At 47.6% G+C, this 13,352-nt stretch overlaps 1 protein-coding gene across 15 annotated transcripts in view; it reads left to right on the top strand.

Annotated features, from left to right (window-relative positions):
- LHFPL2 (LHFPL tetraspan subfamily member 2) overlaps nucleotides 1-13,352 on the top strand; it is a 154,587-nt gene that overhangs the window by 99,074 nt on the left and 42,161 nt on the right. Inside the window, exon 4 of one of the 15 annotated variants that reach the window (XR_012382012.1) lies at nucleotides 5,150-5,517. The exons of 13 other annotated variants lie outside the window; for them this stretch is intronic. The gene's annotated coding sequence lies outside the window, so the exon portion shown is untranslated. Of the gene's footprint in view, nucleotides 1-5,149; nucleotides 5,518-7,280; nucleotides 7,552-13,352 lie in introns of those variants that run through there. One more of the 15 variants, XM_025892492.2, reaches the window with a different exon arrangement.

Below are 13,352 nucleotides of genomic sequence, written 5' to 3' on the forward strand. Positions count from 1 at the left end.
CAGAGGAGGCCAGTGGGGCAGGGTGCAGCCAGGAGGGCCTGCAGAGTGGGGTGGCCATGGCGACTTGGCCCCTTGGAGAAAGCCTCAGTGGCCTCCAGGGAGCATGGGCTGCTCTCAGATCTGAGACCAAAGTGTATGTTTGAGTAGAGGATGGCCAGGGGGAGTGTGGAGGTGGGAGGAGAAAGGCCTGGGGGCAGTGCTTCTTACACTTTAGTGTGCCTGTGAATGTTCAGTACAGATTCTGATTCAGGAGGTCTGGCTGGGGTCCAGGCGTCAGCATTTCTTTCTTTCTTTTTTTTTTAAATTTTATTTTATTATGTTATGTTAATCACCATACATTACATCATTAGTTTTGATGTAGTGTTCCATGATTCATTGTTTGTGCATAACACCCAGTGCTCCACGCAGTATGTGCCCTCGTTAATACCCATCACCAGGCTAACCCATCCCCCACCCCCCTCCCCTCTAGAACCCTCAGTTTGTTTTTCAGAGTCCATAGTCTCTCATGGTTTGTCTCCCCCTCCAATTCCCCCCCCTTCATTTTTTCCCTTCCTATTATCTTTTTTTTTTTTTAACACATAATGTATTATTTGTTTCAGAAGTACAGATCTGTGATTCAACAGTCTTACACAATTCACAGCGCTCACCATAGCACATACCCTCCCCAATGTCTATCACCCAGCCACCCATCCCTCCCACCCCCCGCCTCTAGCAGGGAGTCTGCATTTCTAGTGAGTTCGTGGGCAATACCGATGCTTCTGTTCCTGGGAACACACTTTGAGTGGCAAAGGGTTGGAGTCCACTGTGATCTTCAGGCCTCTGAGGAAGGGTGAAGGTGCACAGATGGGGGAGTTACCCCACTCCGTTTTGATCATCTTGTATTTGGCCTACGCTAAGTAAAAGACCAGTGTTTCAACAGCTGCTGCTGGTCATACTGACGATGTTTCCCTGGCCTGGTGGTGGTGGTGACGCCGCTTTACCCTAACAGCAAGATTATGAGTGTGTTGTGTAGTATAATTTTGCTGGTAAAAAATGCATCTATTTGGTCAAACTCTGACCACTGTAGATGTAATGACTAACTCAGTAAAGCGCAAACCTGCACTAGTTGATGTATATGGAGACTCTTCTTATAAATAATGGAGCAGACTTTACCAAAATTGTAAGGGCAGAAGAATAGCCCAGACACTGAAGCTGTGAGGTTAAAGTCATTTTGATCATTTTAAAGCCTTTATGAGCAGATAGGTAGTTTGCAGGGTGGCAGGGGAATAAGACCACTCCTTGAGAGACCAGGATTCTGTGTCCATCTGTAGGAGAATGAGTATGACAGGCCCTGGTTGAGGTTGGGGGGAAACTTGGGCTGGCTGTATAAGCTGTTGGAGTTTCTTCCAGAGGCGAGGAGAAAACTGCACTCCTCTGTCTCCCTGAAAGACTTCCTTGGTGGGGGGCGGGGGGCGCGTCTTTTTGCTGGGACCTCTGGCTGACTGGACGGTAGAGGCAACAACAGTTGGCAGAGCCCTACCCAGTTTCCACTTGAATACTGCCATGCCTCCCCGCCCCCCCATGGGAGTTCATCTCCAATGCTGTTGCGGGCCACCGCCACACACCCTGGGATCGCATTTGGCCCCTGGGCTGTTTTCGGTCTATAGCATTGGTCTCTTTTTGGCACGGGCCCCTGAGGAACTGCAGTGACATCTGGCTGCAGAAGCCGTGACTGGGTGATCTTCACAGAAGGAAACACGGTGAACTCCCTTTGCGTGGGTCTTTTGAGTGACTCCCACTTCCCTGAGGCAGAATGCCTAAGTCTCTTCCAAGGGTACGAACAGCCAGTCTGATTATTAAAACTCTGAGGCCAGTAGGATCCAGCTTGTGATTCTGATTGTATTCTAGAGATTGCTTTCGGTTTGTGTCGGAATCCAGAGCCCGTTGTCATGTGGAAATGGTGTAGTCAGTCCTGTGGAGGAGCCCACAGCCGGCCCATCCTGGGGATGAGGGACGGCGGTCATGATGTGCCTGTGGTTAGTGCATGGGAGTTCCACAGACATCCCCAGCCAGGCTTGGCGGGAAGCAAGCACTAGACCTCCCTTGCTTCCTCTCCAGGGGGCTCCGGGGCGGGAAGACATCAGTGAGTGGGTGGGGTTAGGAATTTACAGGCAGAGCTGGGGACCCAGATTGGGCGGGAGGGCTGGCTGGGAGGAGCCCCTGTGGATGGCTTCTCTCCCCTGGCTGTTGGCTCTGGGGGGAAGGGCGCCCTAGATCTTTGCACTTCTCGATCTCCCCCTCTACCCTTTGTGAGGAACTGGAGCAATGAGACAAGCTGGGGCTGAGCCTGAGATGGGGGGGGGGGTGTCCCTGCACCAGAGAGGGTTTTTTAGGATTATCTTTATCTCTGTTTACCCCACAGTGATTCACTCAGGGTCAGAGTTCAGTGGAAAGTTAGGGGCCCCATGCACTTGGATGCTAAGCATGGTGTTCCAAGTCAGAGCTGTCTCTGATTCCTTGGCAAAACCACTTCTTTATGTCTCACCTGTGATATGTTCTAAGGTTCAGATGAAGCCTCATTTCCTTTTGTGGGAGACAAAGAACTAAAATGAAATGGGGAGCAGTCCTGGGACACTGGAAAATGGGGTTTCTTCCCAGTTACTCCTAAGAAATTGATGGTTTTTCTTCCTACATTCCAACAAACTTGTTCAACTTGAAACAAAAATGCTATTAAAGCTTTTAAGTTTTGCCATGGACTTACAGTACAGGGCAAAAAATAATATCCTAAGATTTGAAAAGCTTAAGTTGAGGCGGCTGTATGATTTTGGCAGTGTTTCTCTAAGTGAAATCCCTGGGCCTCGTCACGGCCCCTACCTCTCCTGTCCCGGGTTGGCAGGAGCAGGGAGTTTTGCCGGAGCCAAGGGGGGGATGGTGAAGACCTGACCCGGAAGAGGGGGCCCTGGGCTTCAAGGGTGCCCTGGGGGGCCAACGCTTAGGCCACTGCTCCCCAAGGATCTGCAGCCGGCTCAGTAACATGGGAAGTAGGGAAGATTGACCCCACATCTGGAGTTCTGCCTTTATGTTCCTGTTTTGCTTTGAATCTGAAGGGTGGTCAAGAAAAGAAAACCCAGCAGTCGCAACGTGAGTGAGTCAGCACCAGGGATGGGTGAGGCTTGAGGACAGGGAATCACTGAGTCATGGACATTAGAGCTGGGAGGGTCTCTTGACAGTTGGCTTTCTAATGACCTCATTTGGGCAGGAACCGGCAGAGGCCCTGGAAGAGCAAAGCACCTTGCCCAAGGACACACAGCTGGCTGGGGGAGCATGTTGCTGAACTCACAATCCAGTGCTCCCTTCTCTGCACCATCATGCCTCCCAGGATCCCACTGACTTCCTGTTCCTCTCTGCGGCCCCCAGCACACTGCTGGGTCCAAGCCCACGAAGCTGCCCTTGCCTGTTGTTTTAGCCTTTGGCTCCTAGGAGCTGCTTCTGCTTTCCTTCTAGGAGGGACTCCAGATCTCAGAGATTCCCCCCCCACCTTGTACCTTGTGGGGGCATGGCGGCCAGCAGCAGCATCCAGCCCTTCCCTTGGCTCCCTCCTCCCCCTCCGCCAGCATCTAGTGTCACATGATGGTGTGGCCACAGCTGCACAGCTTCTCCTTTCGAGGCTGCCATCTGGGGTGCTGCTCTTCGGAGTTGTCCAGAAGGGCTGTGGGGGGAGCCGCCCTGCCAAGGCTCACAGCTGGAGCGGGGGTGTCTGCACACCCTCAGGGCTGGGGAGGGCTCAGGGGGCCTCCAGTCTTTGTTCTAACAGCCGCCTTGGCGTGGGGTACCCCCCCCTTTGCTTTCTGAGAGCCATGGCTTAAAATCTGAGAAGTGCCTGCAGGTTTGGAGGTGAGCAGTGGACCTCAGGTTTATAAATTTAATAAAACAGCTTTAGTTCTAGGAATGAAAAGAAACAATTTTAGGTGTTGATAAATGCTTGGCAGAATTCTCTTCCTCTTTTCAGAGCTGATCCTGCAGATTAAGGTTTTGGCACATGGCTTATTACTTAACAACCCATACAAGCCAGGAGAAATGTTAAATGACGCTTTCCTTTCTTTTCTTCTGCTGAAAAGGGGGCTCTGACCTTGGAATAGGAGCCTTTAGTTCCTGCACTGACATCTTCCTAGCCAGAGAGGGCTTTCCCTCTCTGTTTCCTTTGTTCAGGGAGATTGAAAGATTATACTTTTACTTACCTCCCTCACGACCCCCCCAGGCCCCACACCTCGCACCCCTGCTCCCACAGTGTTAGCAGTACGTTTACAAACGAATGCCGATTTTTCTTCTGATTTATTCTCCTATATATTTGTCACACATCTTCTAAGGAATGTCACCAGGCACCGCTTTGTTCACATGGTTTGAATTACTGCCATACCTGATGGAACAAAGCTTCATTTGTTTAAGAATATAATTTAAAAATATGTTAAGGCTTAATGTTCAGTGTTTCCTGATATATCTTCCATATGGAGGTGTTACTATTTTGTGGGGAGCGCAATATCAGGAATGTGCGAGGCGTCTTCTAAAGTTTTGGTTTTTGAAAAGATGACTGCCCTCAGGTGAACCTATGTTACTTTTTGCTGCAGTTGAGCAGCGAAGCCCCAAAGGCCCGAGGCGGCCACGGGTTTCGGTGTCCGGGAGCCTGTTGGTGCGGATGGAAGTAGACTCCGTAAAGGAGAGGATGGGAGCAGAGTCTCTGAGGGCCCTCGGTGCACTGCCCAGCCTCCCCGAATCGGGCTCTCGGGGCACTGGGGGCTTGGCCTGTCTCCGTGGCCACAGGCAGGAGCCCCTCACCAGTGGGGAAGCATCTCCAATCCCCACCCTTGCCTGATCTTTGCCTCCGATTACTCGGGAGGCCAGCAGCACGTGGACTTCCTAATAGTAAGCCGACACTAGAATCGTTTGGGTGGAAACACTGGTGTTTCAGTTAAGATGGAACGAGAAGTATCAGAGATGTTGGTGTATCTCTTCAGAACAGTCCCATTTAAATGAAGGCGTTGGTTTTATCACTGTGATTAGCTTTTTTTTTTTTTTTAAGTATTCCTAGTCTACCAGTTGAGAACTGAATTTATCAGTTAACTGAGGCCCGCTTACAGTGCTTTAAGCAAACTAAGAGTTGCGTTGTTTTCAGGTAATAAAGAATCCTGAGACGGGCTGACCAGGATGTGAGCTGCATGATGTTGTCACGGATGCAGGTGCCTTCTCTCCTGTTGCTCCGCAGCCGCCAGGGAGGGGCATGTCATCCTATAAGTCCCCACTGGAGCCTTCATGGTCACTTTCCCCAAAGGGGAAAAGCTAGTATCAAAGTTGAGTCAGGTCCCTTGTTCTTATCAGGTTTTTTTCCCTTTTTTTTTTTTTTCAGTTTCATTGAGGTATAATTGACAAATAAAATTATAATAAATTTAAGGTTACAATGTGATGATTCCCACCACCAAGTTAATGAACACATCCACCGCCTCACATGGTTACTTTTGTGTGTATGTGTGTGTGTGATAGAGCAGATCCTTTTAAATAGCTTTCCCAGAAACATCTCCCCATCTTGTCCATTTAAGTCTCATTGGCCAACCCGTCTGCAAAGGAAATGTAGATTTTTTTTTTTTTTAAGCTGGACACACTGCCACCCCCCATAAGGTACGATTTCTTTCAGGGCCAGGAATACGGTAAGGCAAATAAGACACTCACCTTTGTGCAAAATTTAAGGGTACACCAAAAAACCCAGTAATTAAGATAAGTGATGTTTTAATGCAATGTTACAGTGCCATATTTGGAGCCTAAAGTAAAAGGAAAAATTGGTAATGCTGACCTGGTCTTTATTTAAATTTTATTTTGGTTTATTGTGGATTTTGAAATTAATTGGTTTTACATGATAACATATTAAAATATTTTTTATCACGATTAATCAGTTTTTGGCATCCCCTTAAATTTGCACTCAAGGAGAGTGTCTTACTCTCCTCACCCCAGTTTCTGGTCATCGGTACTCCGAGCAAAGAAGAGGAGAATGGATATTGGGTAGAAACCTGGCAGTCTCTGTCAAGGAAAAATTACCTATTGCTTATTCAAGTCCTTAGCCACAGCTGACTGTGAAATGAGTCAACTTGTGGTCGAGAGGACACCGTTGGCAGGCAGGGCTGTGGGGGCATTATTCCTACCACACAAGAACTGCTCAGAAACAACCCCAGTCCCATGGGAGTCACCTTGAAGTAGCATCTTCGTATCTGCACGTGAAATTTTCGGGAGGGTTAGGTGCAGTTGGTAACCAAGGATGAGTCCGTGTGAGTGTTATGGTCAGTTTGGGGTTCATGCTGTAAAAGTGGTTAATAATGTCTGGCCCAATAAGTACAAAGTCAGCAACCATGGAGCTGGAACTTCCCAGAAGACTGACTCAACATCTTACCAGTAGCTCTAGAACTCAGGGCACATGATCTCATTAAATGATGGGTCCTTATCAGGGGAGGGATTAATGAAGACATCGTATCAGGATGAAACTCTCCAGCTCCCAGTTCCCTGTGTAGACATACCTCTTGGAATGATTCCTTATCTTTCAGCTTGGTTTCATGTGGACCTTAATGGTTATGGCTTTCCCCACAAAGGAGTATTGGAGAAACAGTAGACTAAGGCCACATATGTACACAAAACCAAAATCACTTAATTTGCTGTTTTTAAGTCCTAATGATGTAATTTGATCAGAGAGTTAGAAACTGGGGGTAACTTTTAACAATCACTTGGTATTTCAGAGAAGCCCATTTAAAATTTAATGACAAAATTATTTGTAATCTTAGAAAAGTTCCTATGGATGGTACTTAGCTATGAATTGGAGTGCCCTTGAGTAATTATACTAAAAGTAAAGTGCTTATTGGATCTTATGGCTTGACTTAGTATCATTAGAAGGAATAACATGATAATCTCTCTTTTTGATAATGCTTCTGATGTAGACAAAATGGCATCCAAACAGTCTACTGTACTGGGGTTTAGTTTCTTTTTTCCCTTTCTTCTAGTTTCCAGAAATTATACCTCAGGTAGATTTTATAAATCATTTTTACAAATCGTTAAATGAGTGAATACCTAGAACAAAAAGACAAGTGCTTTTGGAAGAGCTGCTACATTTATAAGGCAGATTTTTACAAGGATGTTACAAAACATTTTGTGGCTATGATTCATACCTTGGTGCTTTCATAAATTCTTGCACTGCACAAATTCATGATTCAGTCTGTCAGATGATTTCCCTTCTTGAGAATATATAGTGTTTTGAAAATTCAGTGATTTGTTTCACAAATCCTCTCACCTGTCTCCATGTGTAATGCTTTCTGCTTTTAAACCTGTGAGCACTTAGGCATCCAGCTCCGTGGCGGGGCTCCATCCCACACGAAACCCTGCCTACACACCGCGCAACACTTTTCTGAGGCCGTCTGAAAGCTTCATGCTTCAGGGAAAAGTGCTGGAGTTTATCAGTTCTTTCCAAACTTTCACAGGAATGCTGTGGCAATTGAACGAGGTCACCAGGAAAAGTACTTTTCAGTCCTTATAGGATTCCAGGTATTGGTATGAGTAAACTTTTTTTTTTTTTGGTATGGGTAAACATGTAATTTTAAGGTATGAAGGTACTTGCCTTTGACAGGGCTATGGTAATTGACATTTGGTTGGTTGTGTCCAGTTGAAGAACACATTTCTAAAGTAGTTTTTCAAGTTATGTTAACATGACACTGGTTAAAATAGAAGTATTTGGTCATCAGTATTTATTAGCACTTTTTGAGTGTGGATGCTCCCTCTTGGATGTTGGAGGGAAAGGTCTGTGTTTATTGATTTGCTTACATGGCCTAGAGCTCAGCGACTGCCTCTGTAAAGAGGGTTTGGAAGCCGTGTGGGAGCCCGGCAGCCGGGCACGCATGGTACGCAACATGGCGCCTGTTGACCTGTAAGGCCTGTTAGCCGTGGCTGCATCGGCATAGTCTACGGCACGCAGTCTGAGAGCATCACGTAGGGAGTGTGCAGACTGAGTTGGGTTGAGGCAATCTGTCTTATAGGTGTATTTTAACTCAGAAGCCACAGCAGACACAGATCTGTAGCAGAATGCCCACATGAAGTGCATTGGTTCAAACCTTTCAGGATTTTGTTTCTGGGAGCACAGTCACCCTAGAGGGAGATCGAGTTTTAGACAGACGGCTGTGGTTCAGAGATCAGTTGTAATCAATGGAAAGTCCTGGCCGCTGTCGGACTCAGAAAATGGAGACAGAGGGTTACGAGAGCAGAGAAACAGGAGAAAGGAAAAGCTGAGACTGGTGAATATTGGATGTCACTCTTCCTGACCCCAGCTCCTGTCCATAGTCTGCTCTCTTCAGGACCCAGAACTGGAATCGTTGCTGACTTCACGTTCTTAGCCGGGCAGCTCAATAAACATTGTGTATGTGAACAAATAAAGCTAGGGTGGAAGGGTGCTGGGAAGCAGACAGCTGATTTTTCCAGTTAAATGACATTTTTCAGTTCCTCTTGTGATGGGAAAAACTGTTGTTATAAGGAAATTTGAAAATTGCACAATATTTTTTCCTTTCTTTCTCTGTCAGTGAGGTAAAATCTAAAATCCTCCCTTCCTTCGCTCCGCTAGTACAGTGAAATTGACCATCTAGATCCCTTTTCAGGCAGAGACATTTTATATAAAATTTGCAAACACAGAAGGGTCAGGTGGAAATAACAAGGCAGGACACCAGTCCAAATTTCTGATCCTTTTGAATCCAAGCGGTGGAGGCGGACTGTGCCCCCAGGAGGCAATCCACATGGCCATTTCTTAGCCTTCTGCACTTCTGAGCTCTGGATGACTTCTCATTTGAACTTTTGAGAAAAAAAAAAAAAACACCTCATCAGCCTGAGAGCTGCCCCAAAACTTGATCTTGGTTCCTGATTTCCAGACAGAACTGAGTTTAAAACCTAGTAACTGGGTCCGTTTGTTTTTCTGTCTCCAAGCTGTTTGGCCCCATGTTAGTCCTCCCAGCCAAGGCAAGAGAGGGACACTTAGTTACTCAGATGGAACACTGACAGGAAGAAACTATGGAAATGGTGACTTGACAAAATGTTGGCTGGGGAAGTCCAGTTCTCCTCCAAGCAGGGCTAAATGTTTCCCAAATTAATTCTGACGAAGTGAGTTTAGCATTCTACTTTCGGGAGTTTGTCGAAATGGCTTAGGATATTTTAAGTTAACTATTTATTTGTTGCCTGTTTTTCTCATTTCTAACCTGTACTATGTGTTGGATACTGTACTTACGTCAAATATTTTGCTTTTTAAATTGCGCTGTAGAAGTTTTAATCTTACACAAATTACCCTGTTATGTAAATGCCATGTGATGTCTTTGATGGGATGTTGGGGTCAAATGGAGGGCACTGTGTGGCCTTCCTTCAGGAAAGAATGGAGGGTTGTCTTTGTTTTCCTCATTTGGTTCTTAGAGTGCATTCAGCTGACAACAACATAATAGTATATCAGGGTAAAACATCCCTCGCCTCCACTGGGTTTTTGAGTGGACAAAACTGAGGCTCAGATCATGGATGTGTGGGCACATTGTTGAATGTTAATGCACACAACCCTCCACGCTGGGCACAAGCCTACTACTATTCTGGGTTATTCAGTTTACTTTAATGAGAAAAGAAAAAACATGGTGCATTTGAATGACATAGTAGATCCCTGTGTGTCACCGAGATACATGCGAAACCCAGGTCAGAAAATAGGCAGTGAAGGGGGTCTTTGACCACATACTTCTAGGCTTTGTCTCCCAAAGAAAGGCTCAGTTGTGTTTTTGAATGGTTAATTAGAAGATATCTCTAATTTAGTGTTGCATTCTCTGTGAGTCAGATGACTGTTTTAAACAGCTTCTTTCAGACTCCAGCTACTGGATAAAGTCACTATGGCCAAACCCGAGAACGCTTGGATGCTGGTTGACTCTGTGCTTGCGTTCTGATTCTCCCATTCAAAGCCACGCTGTGCGGGAAGCAGAGGCCGTGCTGGCTGAGCAGGAGAGGTGCTTTTGGTTTTCGGGCACGCGCACGCGTGTGTGTCCATGCCTGTGTGTGTGTGTGTGTGTCTGCATGCGTGCGTGCGTGTCTGTGTGTGTGTGCGTGCATGTCTGTGTGCATGTGTGCGTGCGTGTGTGTCTGCGTACGTGCGTGTCTGCGTGCGTTGTGTGTGCGTGCGCGTGTGTGTGTGCGTGCGCGCGCGCCTGTGAGCAGAGGTGCTGGAGGTGGGCTGCAGTACCAGCAGCCCGTCATGGCTGCCCTCAAAGCTGGTGGACCCTCGGGAGGCCATGGGGGCTCTGCCAACCTCTGCAGCAGGCCCCACGGCACTGACGGGAACAAGCGGTGAGACTGCTCTCGGCCAGAGTCTCCAGGGCTCACACCTTCCTGCCTCCTTGGTGTCTGTCCTCCTGGCTGCTTTGACTTAGGACGTCCCCTTGGTCTCCCAGTGACCACCTTTAACTGTTTAGGTGCTCATTCTTAACCATCGTACCCACATCCCAGATTTCTGTTTATTTTAATTGGTGGCCCAAGTAGTTTTTTGAAGGCGTGAAGTTTTACCTTTTCCACTTTGTGTCAGGTTATCTGTCTTTGGTACATAGCACTTTTTCCATTTCATTTCTTTTCTCTTTATTCTTCCCCCGCTTTCATCCCAAAAGGAATGAAAGCAATTTGATTTCCATCAAGGTTAGTATTAATAAGTGGTTGTGTTTCTAGCATACTTGCCATAAGTGCCCTCGTACAGACTGTTCAGACATGAGTTCTGTGGGCGGTTTGTCTTACCTTATGGCCAAATGAGTGATACGCTTGATTCTGTCTTCCAAAGTCATGGGTCTGTAGCTCTCTTCTTCAACCACTGTCACTGCTATCATTTACTGAGTTTGTATTAGGTGCTGGGTTCTGTGCAATGCATTTTGTGTGTATTTTCTCATTGAATCTTCATATCAACCCTGTGAAGTAGGTAGTATCATCCCCATTTGATGGCTGGGGAAATTGAGGCAGAGGGAGGCTATTACTTGCCCAACTTTATTCTGCTAGCATGTGCCATAGCTAGGGCTTGAACCTCACCTTAGTCTAGATCTTGTGCCTTAACTACTAGTGGGTACCTTCTAGAGCAAAATTGTTACTCAGGGGCATTTGGCAGTATCAGAAGACACTTTTTATTGTCACAACTGGGAGAGTGCTCCTGGCATATAGTGGGAAGAGGCTACATCCTACAACCTGCTGACAAAGAATTATCCAACCCCAAATGTTAAAGGTGCTGAACTTGAGAAACCCCGTTGTAGTTAGAGCAGACAGAGCATTTAGGTTTAACAGTTAAGGGCCACCTTCCAAGTGATGCTGTGAAATTTCAGTTACTTCAAGAAATATTCCTTGTTTGCAGAGTTACTCAACAGGGAGAAAAAAATATATAACTGTTTACAGGGAAAAAATATTTCATGAAATTCCTAACTTATGAAATGCAAAGGATTTCTAACAATTCTTATACCTCTGGTGTGTTACAGTTACTGGAACATAATTCTCTCACATGGAGAATTATGCTAGCCATTTTCTCTTTGGATCCTCTTACAGGCTTAATGCACATGGGTTCTCTGCTACGTGTCCGCAGGAAATTTTAAAATTGTGAAATTTACCATGTCGGCCTTGTTTGGTCCCATGGGTGGGTGCAGCTCTTAGGACTTCACAGACCACGCCCCCCCCCCAAACCCCGCGGACCAGCCACGGGCCGAGGGAGCGTAGTCTGGGTGCAGGGTGAGCCAGGCTCGAGTTTCTGTGTGAACGAGGCTGCATGAAGGTTCTGTGTAGATTTGCCTTAATCACAACCGTCTGTTTTCGTGTTCCGGTCATGTGCTCAGCCCCTCTGCTCCTCAGGCAAAACCGAGCGTTCCCAGTTGGAGAAGTTTAAGGTCTTCCTGTTTGTCTGAGAGCGAAAACGTAGACATCTGTGCATGGTCCAGCTCATTTCCTTCCCTGCAGCCCTCTCCCCACGCCCCCCAGCCGCATCTGCAGCACTGTGTTGTTCCCATTCTTCCTCATCGTGACCTTGTGCTGACCGCCCGTTCGTTGTAGTGACTCCTCAGATAAAGTACTCCTTGGGACTTTTTTTTCCTTTTAATTAAATGCTTGGGGCTGGCAAATTGAGGATGTAGCTAAAATGCAGTCAGTGCACGACATTCTGAAGTATAAATCAGACCACAGTGAGACTCCCTTTCATTCCTGCTCAGCGATCTCCTTGCTGCTTTTTAGGATAAAATGTTTGTTTGGTAGGATGTGAACGGCACTGTCTGCCCCTGGTCTCTGCTGACCACGGCCACCCCCCGTGACCTCTCTCCGTCATGCCTTCCAGGACACACGGTCCCCACATTCTTCCCCCTCGGACTGCTCCTTGTCTCTCTGGCCGTTTCCTCGGATCCCCAGGGTACATCCCCAGTGTCCCTTACTCCGGTTGCTCTTAGATCTCCTCTCAGCGCCTGTTGTACGTCCACAGAGATCTCAGGTTCTTCTTGACCCAGACTAGATGCACGGGCTTGCCCCACATGTCCCTCCTTCCGTATTCTTACACCAAGGAATGGAAGCGTTCAGGTGGCTGGGCAGCAATCTGGGAGTCATCCCGGACTCCCTTTTCCCAACAACCTCCATACTCCGTTAGGCAGGTCCCTCTCCAACCTGCCCCTCTCTCCACCGTAGCGCGGACTCTGAGCGGTCCCCACCCGGCTCACTGCAGGAGTTTCCTCGCTGGCTTCTGGTAGGCCATCACTGCAGCACAGACCCCTCTGCCTGGCCGCAGTCTGTGGGATCTGGGGCCCAGCCGCACCCTCAGAACCATCCTGGTGATCGCCAGCTCCCCTCAGACCCTGAGTGCACCTCTGCGTGCATGCGTGCAAAGTGCACACACAGACACACTCAGGACACGTGTGTTCCTTCCTTTTAGTCGGCCTAACCCTTGCAGGTTTCCTGGAGGTGATCTTCTAAAATGCAGACCTGATTTTGTCACTTTTATGCTGAAATTATTCCAGGGGCCCCTCTTCATAATGTATAGGACAAAGTTCAAATCCCAGACCTATCCAGCACCTCGCTAGTTGGTTCCTGCTGTCTTTTCCTGTCATGTTGCTCCCTGCACCCCCCCTTTGTGCCCCAGGACATGAATGTGCTAGTGCTGTTCCCCATGGCCTCATCAGCCTCCCAGTGAGCACAGTGCACCCTCTTCACTGACAGCTCGGTGCTGGGCCCCCCGCTGACCTTCCCCTCCCCCCACGAGCCCGTGACCACTTGGAGGAAGAGGGCTAATCAGTTCGGCGTCCCAGCCCTGGCGTAGCCCCGGGCCCATGAACAGTCTTACA

This window comes from Callorhinus ursinus, unplaced genomic scaffold, assembly GCF_003265705.2.
Source record: "Callorhinus ursinus isolate GAN/ISIS: 27379988/994484 unplaced genomic scaffold, GSC_fseal_2.0 scaffold23, whole genome shotgun sequence".
NCBI classification, from domain to species: domain Eukaryota; kingdom Metazoa; phylum Chordata; class Mammalia; order Carnivora; family Otariidae; genus Callorhinus; species Callorhinus ursinus.